Source organism: Nanorana parkeri, unplaced genomic scaffold (genome assembly GCF_000935625.1).
Source record: "Nanorana parkeri isolate BGI_ZX_2015 unplaced genomic scaffold, ASM93562v1 scaffold242, whole genome shotgun sequence".
Classification (NCBI taxonomy): Eukaryota; Metazoa; Chordata; class Amphibia; order Anura; family Dicroglossidae; genus Nanorana; species Nanorana parkeri.
The window spans coordinates 301,686-315,937 of NW_017306510.1; the positions used below are offsets into that span (position 1 = coordinate 301,686).

Genomic DNA, 14,252 nt, shown 5'->3' on the forward strand with positions numbered 1-14,252 from the left:
GAGGTCAGTATCGAAGCATTTGGCCGAGTACTAGTACTTGCCCAAATACTCTGTGTCCGCACTGATACCAATACTAGTATCAGTATATCTCTAGAAAATAGGCAACCCATTTCAGGGGTTAACAGATCCCCCATCAGGGATTTATCTGTTCTGAAGAAAAGCTGTTTGTTCCACCAAGTCATTTCCAAACTGATAATCAGTCTGGAAAGGACTTCTATGGACTTTGTATCAAGATTATTGAAGTTATACTGGACTAATTATATGATTGTGGCGCTCTCACTCTTTGCATGATAGGATTATAGAGGTGGACGATGCAGACTTGTTTTTGAATACGCAAGCTACAAGGCCGTCTTCCTCATCCTTGCTTGACTACATGGTATGCCTCTGGCCTGGAATAAGTATGTGCATATCAGATGTGAGGATACTTTATATTTCTCAGTTAGTGATGACTAACTAGTGGAGACAGCATAAGTTCAGTGTCCCTGGCACATGCACATTTATGTTCCTGAAAGCTTCTCACACGTGTAATAATTTTCATCCTTGCGGCTTTTTGTCTTCCATACAACGACAAAAGAGGACTGCACAGGCAAGGATACCTGAATCGCAATGGTATTACAGGTAAAAAAAGACATTGCTGGTCATGCTTCATGAAAACGAGACCCTTCCATATTTCTTGATTTAACAGTTTAAATCTAGGTCCATTTTCCAGTTAAAGTAGATCTACACCCAGCATGATGGAAGATTTCCAAAGAAGAGCCCATATTTAGGAAGCATGGAGTCTAACATGGCTGACCTCGCCTTCCAGAAATACTGTTTGCTGGGTTGTCATCCTGATTCAATGGCTTCAGTATCTAGAGTCGCTGATCCCAGTCACGCTGGGAACTGACTCTTTTTTTAATGGAATATTTCCAAAGAAGGCCCTATATTGAAAAATTATGGGGCCCACCATGGATAACTTCTTCTTCCAGAATATCTAGGTACCAGGCTGTCATGCTTCATATCTTGTGTCACTGACTGGGATCAAGTATGCAACATAGGAGCGCTGACTTTGCTGTGACTTTCTTTATCTGAGTCAGCAAATTGGAAGGTACTGAGGCCAAAAATAGCCAGAAAACTAGTATTTATTTCAAAAGAACTCAGCAATGGCACAACCCATAATGTACCTGGTCATTGACACACTAACCGATGGAAAATGCATACGTTCAATGTCCTTGGGGCATGCACATTTTTGTTTTCAGAAAATCACTAACCACAATTCAGAGACAGGTTCTCTTTAAATTGTTTATATCATTGGTTATCATCTGGTTTTTCCAGTTTTGCTGTACCAGAAATATGATTTTGTTTGAGCGGAGGTGGAGCAGGTTTGGTGTATCAGATCTAGCATAAAGAGAATTCTATTGCATAATAACATTCTGCAGAACTGCCTTGAAATGGGAAAGTAAATATACAGACTAGTCGGTTAATTATAATCTGGGTCATGTTTGTCCCCTCATGTTTATTTACTACTGTATAATATATTACTAGAAGAATTGTGTAGCACGTTATCCAGGGTCTACATAACTCAAGAGGGTGCGGTCTAGAGAGTGTGTTTACGTTCTGAAGGCGAAATACCTTTTTAGCGCAAAAAAGATTATGGCGGTTTTCAGGTTGGGAACTGGTTTTCCCCAATGGAAGATTTTCACTGAAGATCCTATTTAATATATTACTAGAATTGTATGGCACACAAATCAGACACTGCTGGTCATTCTTCTTACTAAATTAGGAAAAAAAGATCCTTCCAGTTGAAATCACTGATCCACGTTTCAGGTAAAGTAGATCTAAACCCAATCACTAAAATCTCATATAAGCTTTTATCAGGTCAGTGTAGCTAGGAAGTGTTTTTCAATCTTACTAAATCTGCAGCTTTTATTAAAAGAATACTTGACACACAATGTGCAGGTATAGTCCATTGTTGCAAGGCGGTCCAGAGCCATGATGTGCAGCCGATGCCGGGGGTAGTACACATAGACAGGAGGTGGCTGAAAAAGGCTGAATAAAGATCAGCAGTGCTGAAACACAAAAAGAAGTAAAAAGAATTGTATGAAGAAAAATATGGATGTAGTTTGATACACAATGCCTTAGATTTCTCCCATCCAGCCCATTGTTGGGGAAATATCCCCTGCCAACTATTATATTCTGTCTAAATACCCAGTGACTACATTTGATTGGTTATAGTCACTGTTTGGTGAACAATTTTCCGCCAACTTTGACAAGTTCCACAGAGTCCCTTTGCTCCAGAGTGTTCCTTGTCCCAGTACGCTCTAGTTCCTAAGATCCCATTATAATTCAGTGACTTACACTTTCCTATAAATCCTTTGGCTCCTGTGTGTTCCCTGTGATCTCCAGTTAGGTTCCAGCGACCCTTCCCCTGTGTGTTCCCTGTGTTCTCCAGTCAGGTTCCAGCGACCCTTCCCCTGTGTGTTCTCTGTGCTCTCCAGTCAGCTATTTCTTTTTCTCTGCTGTTCCTGTGTATCAACCTTTTGGTTATGTCTCCTGATGATCCTTGTTTGCTGCCTGCTCTGACCTTTGTCCTTGTCTCCCGTTGATCCTTTTCCGCCACCTGCCCTGAACTTTAACATTATCTCCTGGTATCCTCTTCCACGGTTTGCTGAGTAGGGTGAACCTGGGGGTTGCATTCTGAGGTCAGCATGCAGCGAAACCCAACTCCACCATCAGAAGCTCTGGTGAACACTGGTTGGCACTTAAACTCAGTGTCCTTGGGGATCCCACACCACCTGCTCAGTACCGGGGCACCCCATTTTGGCCTCAGACTCCCAGCTGCCTCTTGTATCCTATTGGCTCCAGCTTCTAGCTGCTCCTTCCTGTTTCACAGCTCCAGTCCATAGTTGTATGCTCTCCACTTTACTGTGGCTTTTGGCCTACACTGCTCACACTCATTACTATGTTAAAACTTATATGAAATATTAGTGATTGGGTCTGGATCTACTTTAACTACAAAAGACAAAATAAATATTGGAGGAACAGGAGAAATGTGGGTCGTTGTGGAGGTAAACAGAGCCGTTGATCAACCCATACAATGTTTACCGCCGATAGCTACAATCTGTGGCATGGTTTAAGCTGCTTCTGTAATGTTACTGTGCTAAATGAGATGTTTGTCTGGATTCCTGAGTGACAGCCTGACTTTCCTCTCCCTCAGCCTGGCTTGTGGATGTGACTACCAGCACGTCATTAATGGAGGGCCTTAATCTTCATGAGGAACAGGGAGGTAACTAGGGCTGGCCCAGAGTCACTCTCACCCCCTTGCATTTTACATGACAAAAGATGTATCAGGTTTTCGTAGCCACGAGGCAGAAGGCAAAGCATTGAGGAAATTCTTTCATAGGAAGCTTTGCCCGCACTTGTTTTTCTACTTCTTTTATGAGCTTCTTATGCTTTCCTTAAGCCCTTTTTCATACGAAAAGGATTTACTGGAAGGCAAATGATTATCTCCTCTAAATCTTTTGGATATATACCTGATAACAGTTTCAGTTAGTTGTAAAGTTTTTGGACTACCACTACCTGCTGTTGGAGGGGGTGTACAAAATTGGGGTGTTTTATTAAGGGTCAAATAGCTACCTATGACACTTTTTTGGCAACCATTTTCTTAACCAGTGTAGTTTTTAATTCCTATTTATAAAAGTATGTTCAGAGGTTTTGTTCAGTGATTTGCCAGTTTGCCCTTTTCCAGTTCACCTTTGCTAAATCTAGCCAGACAAGGCTCGAATCTTCAGCATGAATCGGCCAAAATTCAAGCTGTGGGTGCACCACTAAGCTTGATAAAAGTCGATGTAGAAATCAACTGAGTAGGTTGGAACATTCTTGGCTGAAGAGTGACTACATCCTATCAGATGCAGTTACTTTTGGGACATTCAATACAATACAATAGCTGGCAGTGGAGATTCTTCCATCCACGTTGTAAGTAGTGATGGACTCGCCCGAGCCCATCACTAGTTGTAAGCCCTCATGGGCAGGGCCCTCCTTACCATCTTGTCTTGAATTGTATTGTGATTGTAATGTCTGCGCAAACTGTAGGCACGATATAAATTCTGAATAATAATAATAATAATAGTGCGGATAGAGGACTCAAGTGATTCAAGTGTATGGCCAGCTTAACAGTATTCTCACTGTGTTTAAATACATCAAATCTATCAAAAGACATAAATGGACTTTAAGAACATCAGTGTGACAGTGATGAACATAATTACTCATCATGCAGCCTTATCTACAGCTTTGTTGAAGCTTTGAAAGCTTATCAGAGTTTGACAGATAACCACAATACCAGAACAGTTTCTTAAAAACATTTCACTTGTGTTCCAAATTCTTGTAGACCAGTGTGCCATTTTTCCACAACACCAGTTAGCTGGTCTATCATTTATAAGTATGGTGGGTTACTAGGAAATTGGGCATCTCAGTACCCCACCTCTTTTTAACTAAGACCACTGTATATGTTTCTACCCAGTTATGGTACAGTAGATGAACATTAGCTAAAACTGACTCAAAAAGGGGGAGATCAGCCCATCATGTGGAGATTTTCCAACAAGTCTAAGACCTCTGTAAGTGATGAGCACAAAGGTAAACGGTTTATAAATTGTTCAGCGGCACTATAAAGCTGGCCATGCACCTATAGATTATCTGTAAATGTTCTACGGTCAGATGGCAAAAGTGCAACAGATTCCTTCATCTACGCTAAACTGTGTGGGTGGAGGAATCTCCCGCTTGGCCAAGCTTCAGTATCTTGCTAGTCGGCCCTGCTGGCTCTCAAAATACCTGAACAATGCCTGCATCCAATCAGATCGTTCAGGTATTTTGAGAGCCAGCAGGGCCGACTAGCAAGATACTGAAGCTTGGCCCAGTGGGAGATTCCTCCATCCACACAATTTAGCGTAAATGGAGGAATCTGTTGCACTTTTTCCATCTGACCATAGAAAATCTGCAGATAATCGATAGGTGCATGGCCAGCTTTTCACATGGGTGAATCACCCAGTAGAGTCTGCCACCTATCTCTATGGAATCACTCCTTCGCTGGCCCAAAAAGTAGCAAAATCTCACTCACATGGTGGCAGCAAAAGAGTCACATCTTGCTGGCATGGCTAACGAGGTAGTGACTCAATAGAAACAGGTAAGTGATCTCTTAGCAATCTCTGGTGAGTATTGCTCGTGTGACACAGGCCTTAAGATGTGACCTGGGGGTGTACAGTCCCACCACCCTCCACAAAACTGTGGCCAATGTAACATACAAATTCTTTGCTGTTCAGATAGTGTACCTGATGGTACTGGAGGCCAGTTCTGCAAGGCTGTATGGCTAAATACATGCGGGCACGTAGCTGATGTTGTGATGAATACATATTTAGGAGTTTTTCACTAAACAGCTAAAATAGCATCTTCTTTTGTATTTAAATATAGTTTGACTGCTGCTCTTGTGAACATAGACAAGGCAGATGTATTCATTAGTACAATATAATGAGGAGCAGATCAGGATATTTTCAGATCTGAAGTTGCTAGGGATCATTAAGAAGATTATTAGTCTAGAAAAGAGCTTTCCAGCGTGGTTATCTGTAGAGATTATGGAATGCGTGCCACACTTATCTGTACTTAAGCAATCTATGTATTAAGGCTCGGTTATTTTTACATACAGTTTGTATTTTTCTAGTGCAGATTTTTTCCATATCATTGTTCCTCAATTGGGTTTATTAAAAAGAAACTAGTACCCTAGCAGTGTGGCTTAGGGGATTCATAAGACTGATAGCTCCATTCCATTAATAGGCCCCAGTACAGATCTGTGGCTCTGTGGTGAGCTGGACGAGAAGCAATGACCTTATGTGACAAGGCGGTGTTCCCGTCTATTATAGAGCAAGAGGCCACCATGTACTGTGCAGGCTTTTTTTTAACTTAGGCTCAGACTACTTGCAAGCCAGTTATTCTCTTAGGGAGGCTGTGCATGTACAGCACCAAGCAGCCCATCAGCTCAGTGGAAGATTAGAGTGCCCCTATCCAGGCTTGCTAAACATTGCACCATTTCCTTTACCTTGACTGGGCAAAGTACAGGTTCACATTAAAATGGTGGGTAATGTAAATCAATAAAAAACCTAACTACTCCCCTTTACCTTTTTCCATTCCATTAAAAGGCCCCATTGCAGACCTCCCTCTGACCACAGGATGACGTGGACCAAGAATTATGGCCTAAGCCATGCGGCACTCTAATCTTCCACTGAGTTGATGGACTGCTTGGTGCTGTACATGCACAGCCTCCCTTACCTTCCATACATTCCCCTACCCTGTTTGTCCACTGGAGCTCCAAGAGCCGCCCTATACTTCCAGGTATGGGGGAGCATATGACTTTTTACCCTGCCGCCTCACAATGCAGTACACGTTGACTGAGCGGTCAAATGCCAAGCCCAAGCACTGTCACAATAGTTTTAGGATAATATTGAAATACCTAATATTAATAAAGGTGATTACACAATCATGAATTTAAAAAAGTGCCCTGTTAAGTCTAAACACTGGTGGTTTGTAAAGAGTAGCCTCCTTGCGCTACTGACATTAATAAACACAGTTACAACATGTAATGGTCCTAATCCGCCCTATAAATAAAATGAGGTCAGAGATGAGCTTTTAACGCGGATGGAAGCAGAGGATCGTCCTGGACATCTGTCTGTTAGCAGGCTCTCGCCATTTATCTGTGTCCGTTCCTTCACCTCCAGGCCTGTAGGCCTATTCTCTCTCTCTCCTCACACGGCCTGGTAAACTGTGCCATCGCACTAATGACACTCGACAGATCTGTCTGGCTGCACTTAACTGCACTAGACAATTCTTGCTTGTTCTACATTCCACTGAACCTATTCTACAGTTCTCTAATGAGCCATACCTCGTCTTATTTCTGAGTACAGAGAACAGCAATGTAGAGCAAGGGGTATAAGGAAGAGTTATGTTCTTCAATTCATTGATGGGTAGCTACAGCAAAATCCTTTAGATGTTGTCCTTGGTAACCTCTCAGCAGGTGCTGGGTACCTTTCTGTTGGAAAGGACCTGAGTCATTTAGCTGGTCATAGTTGGCTTGAGAAGAAAAATGTGGATTGTGAGGAGTGCTGTCCAGCAAAAACATGGGTGAGAGTCCCAAAAGTTGGTGCACCTTAATGGTTATAGCTTGTAGTGGCAAGCCTTTTCCCTAATGCTATCCTATGTTTTAGGTAAAATAGAACCTGGGGGAATACTGAAGGAATAAAAAGCACTGCAATAATTATTGAGCAGTATACAGTGCACACATATTTGGAAGTCCTTGTACCTGCAAAGTACAACCTATTACTGAGACACAGGTAACAGTCCCACACACAAATTATGCCCAAGACTAGACATGAGCTTTGGATTTGCCTCAAACATGAAGTTGAGGCAAATTTTCAGGGGTCATGTTCAACCAAATGTGCACATTTTTGTCCAACCCTGGCCCAGCAGACTAGCATGGGCCAATAATGGAGTGGATAACCCAGTCTCCTTGTTGTCAAAGGGTGGGATCACAGCAGCCATATTGACATTGTGTTGAAGCTGTATAGGAAGGGCTAACAAACTGCATATGGATAGATTAGTGTAAGGCCTTTAGGCAGATCCCTTAATACTGAATGGCGCCTATTTAGCCAATGCTCTTAAATGGTAATTACACATTCTGATAAAATGTGAGAAAATGAAATTACCCAGACAAATCTGCCACCCTGGCTGGTCATATCTTTGAGTGGAAGCGCCATCCCCACCCCATGCCAGCTTCATCTTGCCAAGAAGTGCTTCTCATTGGTCAGCATGGTGGGGAGAGGTGGCAGATTTGTACGGGTAACTCAATTTTCAGTGAAATTGGCTTTTAAACATTTTACATTTTAATTGCTAAAAAAATTATAATTTTTTCATCCTTTGTTACATTTAAGTGCTGCTGATTTCCTGCAACGTCTTTGCAGCCATGTCCTATTCATTTGCACTACAATGATGGCAGCATGGTATTTCACTGGGCTGGTTTCCTTATGGGGACAACAGTGGACCATGCCGGTGCAATGTTTCTTGTCGTCTCCTTTGGGAGGGCATGTGACAGGGTGACTTACAGACAGGACAATATGGGAGATTGGGAACAGAGCATAGCAACCAGTGACATCAGTGAGCTGGGCAGGATATCAGACAGAGCCGCTGACAGCACGGTCCAGCGTCCTCCACTGCCCCCCACCCTCTTCGAATAAATCAGCCCCCCTCCAACACCAGTGACCATTCCCTGACGACATCCCCCCGGAAGGACATTGCCTCAGGTAGCAATTTACCTCGGGACAGCCCTGAACTTAAGAGCACACCGGACTGAGTTGTCAACCGGTAACAGGAAATGCCTGAACAAAGACTTTCGTGGCAGGATCACAGGTTTTATATTAAGAAAATATCCCAATTTAGCTTATTAAATTATGTGATCGTGTTAAAGCCTGTATGAGTTTTCATTGGCTGGGCTTAGGTCTACTTTAAGATGTACAATAATAACTTAGAGGTCATTGTCATATTAACATACAGTATATTGTTCCATATGAATCCCTCTGCTCTGTAAAAACATTTTATGGTTCTATGTTTCAGAAATGTTCAAATATTTAATTTTCTTGTTTCTCTTCATAACCGTGGAACCTGAAAAACAAGCAAAGGGCCATGTCACATGGGCGATTTTTTTTTTACCATGATCCTCCTTACTTAGCAATTTGTCGCTAAGGAAATCAGATTTCTTTTATATGGAATCCCCAACTTGAGAATTTTACAACAATTTGTAGCTCAATTATTTAGCGATTGAGCAGCATTTTATGTCAGCAGCAACCTCGCCATAGACAATCGCTCTACATTCTTCTTCATGGCTTTGCTACAAATTGCTAATGGAGAGTGACTTGTAGTGGAGCATGCCAACCTAATGACTTGTTTAACCTGCAGCAGCGACAAATCGCCGGTGACTATAGCAAATATATTGCTAACTACAAATCGCTGTCAATCGCTGGTATTAGAGATTTGTAACTAAAAAAAAAACCCCGTCTGTTCAGTTGATCTCTGTTTTGGTATAAAATGCCACTACCATGCTTTAGCTGGACTTCCACTCAATTACACATCTATAGTATTCTGTGTCTGTGTTGATTGAAGGATCCAGAGTTCATAGTTTTATTCTTTTCTTTGTTAGGTCGAGTTCATGGTGTTTTTCAATTTGCATATAAATCCGCTGTGTCTTTGCCCATAACACTGCCATTGTCCCCAATCTGTTTCCCCATCAGCCTCTCTGGCACTTCCCAGGACGTTCAGAATAACAACTGATCCTCCCACAGCTTGAGTCCCAAGGGCGAGAAGAGATTCATATGTAAACATCGGAGCTTGATTACGTTTATTGGAGGATATTGGAATTCACAATTATACAAAAGAGGATTCCTAAAAATTAACCCTTGCAGTTTGGCTACCCCCGCACTGCAAAGGTTAAGTGCTTGTTTTGTCTAGTGGTAAAAATAAAGAAGAAATACTCACCCTATCTAGACCGGTCCCCGCTGCCTCTTCTTCCCCTGTGCTCCAGTGGCCTAAGGACCCCTGACGTCATCATGTCTAATTCAGGAGGGGAAGAGAGGTGAGTGGTCACTGCCACGGGACTGAGGATTGGGTGACTATTTCTTCTTTATTGTCACACCTAGACCAAAACAAGCAGTGCAGGGGTAGCCCAACTGCAAGGGTTAATTTAAAAAAAATCCTGGTGTTCTTCTTTAACCATCTCACCTTCAACCTGTTACTGCTATAAGGGGCTCCTGTTAGAGAGATTATCTCTCACTTCCTGTCCTGCTGACAACATTTGGCCCCTTTCCATCGGCTTTCCGATCAGGTCCGTTTTGATCGGAAAGCCCGATGTTAGTCTATGGGCAGCTGTATGTAAACGAACGGGCGTCTGTTTATATATGGCTGCCCATACACTAACATGAGTCTGGAAAAAACTGCATGGGCATAGATGTCACAGATGTGACATCCATTCCGATTAGGAGGGGATTCGTGCACGGATGTTAATGTGATATGAATGTGAGGTGACTGTGATATAACAAGGCCACCGTAGTGGTGACTATAGGGAGAATCGTATGTGTGCTGAGTGATGACAGTGCTGCAGGAACTAGGTAATGGTGTGCAGACAATGGAGGATCCCGGTTAGAGGAGCACTGCCATTGTGGGAATAGTTATGTCAAACTGCAATGTAGTGGGCCAGTCAAACTACAGCTGCCCCCTTATACTTAGAAAAGTGAATCTGCCAACAGATAAGGCTCATATACCATTATTAGGGACAATTTAGAATTGCAGAGACTTTGCATGTGCCACATGGCTGTGCCATAATAAGAGTCCAAAGCAGTTAGAATGTCATAAATTGAAGTGTGTGTGCCCGTAACCCAAGTTTGTTTGAGCCTGCCTGTGAATTTCCACGACTTTGTGGCTTGTTGGCAACAACTTCAGCAATATTTTACTATCAGAAGCCCTTTTCTAGGTGCCACACAGAAGATAAAAAAATTTGACCTTCCTGTTTTTTTTTTGTGTGGCACCTACAAAAGGGGCTTCTGATAGTTCCAGTGGTTTGGACAGAGCATAACCTGGCCATACATGGAGCGAATTTCAGCCTGTTCTTTAATGAAGAAATGGAAGGAACCGGGTGGAAAATTCACAGGTGCACGGTGACTGCTGTCTGTCAGCTGCAGTCACTGTTCAGGTATTCTGAGAGCAGCAACCGCAGTAGGCGCTTCCTCCATCTGTTTTTATGTATGTGTGTATGTATGTATGTATATATGTATGTATGTGTATGGCCAGCATGACAATACAATACAATACAAAAAAAAATATGCAAAATGTGGTCCCTAAAAATAGCCATATACAGATTGCATGGATTTCAGCAATTTCTATGTTTCCTGAAAAATCACAGGAGCTGGGTGGAAGGTTGTTGACGGAACAGTGACTGCACCCAATCACAAATGTGTGTTTGCACCTAGTCCAGCAAGCAGAATATGTCACTAATAAAGTATGGTACAGCCTATTTTTTGCTTAGTCTTCATATTACCTGCCTATAAGTAATGGGCACCAAAAAACAAATTTGTTGTGATATTGTCTCTTTAACACACCTCAGAAGTAGAGTACAAACTGCCATCCCTGTTCAGAATTGCTGATTTTTAGATTAGCTATCACACGGCTATGATTTATTAGATAGTGCTATATGACAAGGCCAAAATAAAGCCAATTTGCATTTAGGATGCTTTATAAAAATATAGTGCGATCAAGGAAATGATTTGGCAGCTATAGACATTCTTACTGGTACGTGCTGAATGGGAATAATCATTTGACTTACGCCCAGGAAAACATTGGGCGTAATCATTCAGTTTTGACAGATCACATAATTACTTTGCAGATGCAAATCATAAATCAAGATTATATGGATAGAATTGCCAATAATATTTGTGTTATTCTTCATTTGCTGCATACTGTATAAGGCTGATAATCTCCACGTCTTACAATGGAGAGAGAACTGTAAGGGAGTCTTTGAACACACAGTGAACACAGAAGGGCACATGGGAGATCACAACTCCACCTGGAAAACACGTTTTTCTTGGCTTAAAACCTAGCCCCACCTCCAGGGCCGGTGCTAGCATTTTTGCCAACACAGGCAAGGTTGAATTTTGCGCCCCCCCACCCCGCAACCAACCCCCGACCCCCTGTCGCGCTGGGCCTGCTCCCTATCAGTATGTTTTTTTGTTTTCACTTACCTTCGGTGCGGGAGAGCAGCGGCGAGTCAGCGCTGGTCCGGTGGGAGGACCTCCAGGTGGGGTCCTAATTTAGCTGGCCGGCAACTGTACTTGTCAAAATGCCCTGTTTTTTCCGCCCTCACCCTGCAGCGCCCTCAGGCGGCCGCCTGACTTGCCTTGCGGTAGCGCCGGGTCTGCCTACCTCATTTCTCCACCTGCAGGACCCCCATGTGCAGCGTGCAGGGTCCTCTTTCTCTTTGGATTCAGCCCTCAATGATACAGAGAGCACCCCTGGCATGATGATGTCAGCGCTGCTATCTGCATCATGTCATGCTCCCCCCCCATGACAAGTCTTCTTTGTTAAACGTTAGTGGGTGTAATTCAATCTGGTAGACTGGGGGCATCCATGGGCTGGAAAGGAATTGAGGGACAGCACCAGAAAGGAAGTGAGTTGTTGCTTTTTTAAACCATGGGACTGGTAAAGAACAAATTGCTCAGAGCTGGTCTTTAAATTAGAATTTCAGAAACAACTCTCTTTCTGTCTTCCAATCCCAACAACCTAAACAGTCTGGTTCTTTGGGTGTTTGCAGGGAACGCCGCCGCACTGGCATAACTCGTAGTTCATCGCAAACTCCTGTATTCCAAACTCCATACCACAGGACTACCCAATCTTTTCCTGCCTGACAGCAGTCAACTTCCAACACTTTAACCCAACTTGACCTAACAAATAACCTCACTTGCAATGAGGAATTCTATCTTGGACTTCTGCTTGCTCAGTGTTTTTGCCACCAATGTCCTGAAAATGTAAGAGATACTCAATCCACCCCTCTCATTTATATGCAGAGGAAATGGCCCCAAGAAATTTGTGTGCACAACCTAAAAACTGTCAAGACATTGCAATGACCCAACGTATGGTGTCAGCCTGCAGTTCCCTGGCACTCATCAGGACAATATTAGCTATGCTTCCAAAGTCACTAGGCAGGAACTGGGCGAGGAACTGGAAACTGCTGGTTCAACATTGGGTAATGTACACCTTACAGAACCACATGCCAGCTTCTTCACCCATGGAGATGCAAATACAAATTGTGCCATTCAGCCATGTATATAGAAAGTTAATAGCTGCAGTTTTTAGAAGGAGATCCACAATGGCAATCTTTTATATGTCTCTCAGTACCTATTTCTTTCAGAATAACTAAATGATCATACACCATTCTTATGGAATTAGGCATTCGCAACTGTGCATTTTATTTCATTGAGAAGATTATTACTGTTTATGGACAGTTATTTAGTACATAAAGATTGTCAGGGTCAAGCAAACCCTCTCTTACGTATTATATGCACCTGAATATTATAATTTCATTGAATTTAGATGTCATTTGATTACTTTTACAGTCATACAGATGAAGTCAGACTCCCTTTCTAGCAGTAGGAGCACCCAAACCAAATCAGTGAACACAAGAGAGACTAGAACATGTTGTATTAAATGTGCTTGGCACTGGGTAGTCCTACTGCAAGGGTTAATCTGTATTATGGCCAGGGTTCTTCTTTAATGTCTAAGGGTTTTGTGTAAAGGGGTTTTACTTGCCTGATCCTCACTCCTTCAGGCTCCAAGACCAGCTCCTGCAGCCTCTTTGTCAGAGGCCCACTGGCGCCATGACATCTAATGCATGGTGCAAAGCCTTACACTCTACATGTGAACACAAAGAGATAGTTTACAAGCTGGAGGAAAGAGAGGGAAGCACTGACTGCAGGGGGAATGGGGATCAGGTAAGTAAAAGTCTTTATACAATCCTTCTAGACATAATCAAGAAATTAACCCTTGCAGTGCCACTTCAAGGGGATCCCCCTCCCTTCCTTTCTCTGAAGATAAGCTTTAAGAATTTGCATTGGTTGCATTTCCATTAATTTTGATACCTTTTCCAGTACATAAAAAAATACATCTGCATTAGAATATGTACATAACACAAGATTCGTGTGTCATCCAGCATGTTATCCTTGATCGAGTTGAGCAATCGATTAAATCATGTGTGCAGACACTTTGTACGTATCCTGCATGTTCTCTAGTCAGTGCAGCGTCTAACACCGATCTGTGGACGTGTGACGACGTGCTTTGTTTTTAACTTATTTTGCCTTTAAACTTCCTTATGGCTCTGAGAATAGCAGGTGCAGTGATGGATTGTCACAGCTTGGAATATGCCACTTCCTTTTGAAGAGGGGGGCGGTGGGAATTATATTTTGTCTTGCAAGTCCAGTGCAGAGGACCACCCATACCATTCACCAGGCAGAAGGAGGGGGGTATGTTTTGCTGGTTACCATCTGAAAAGGGGCTTGCATTTGAATGCAGAGCGGACTCTGTTTTGTTTTGCTGTTCATCCCCTCCCTCGTGTCACTGGAGTAAGCCCTACCCAGCCAGGTGTATACACAGAGCCACAAGGCTATAAAGCAGAGCAGAGCAAGTTTAGCTAGTAGACC

General features: G+C 42.8%; 1 protein-coding gene across 1 annotated transcript in view; it reads left to right on the forward strand.

Annotated features, from left to right (window-relative positions):
• LOC108787133 (trafficking kinesin-binding protein 1-like) overlaps positions 1-14,252 on the forward strand; it is a 52,416-nt gene that overhangs the window by 17,881 nt on the left and 20,283 nt on the right. The gene's annotated exons all lie outside the window — the stretch shown is intronic.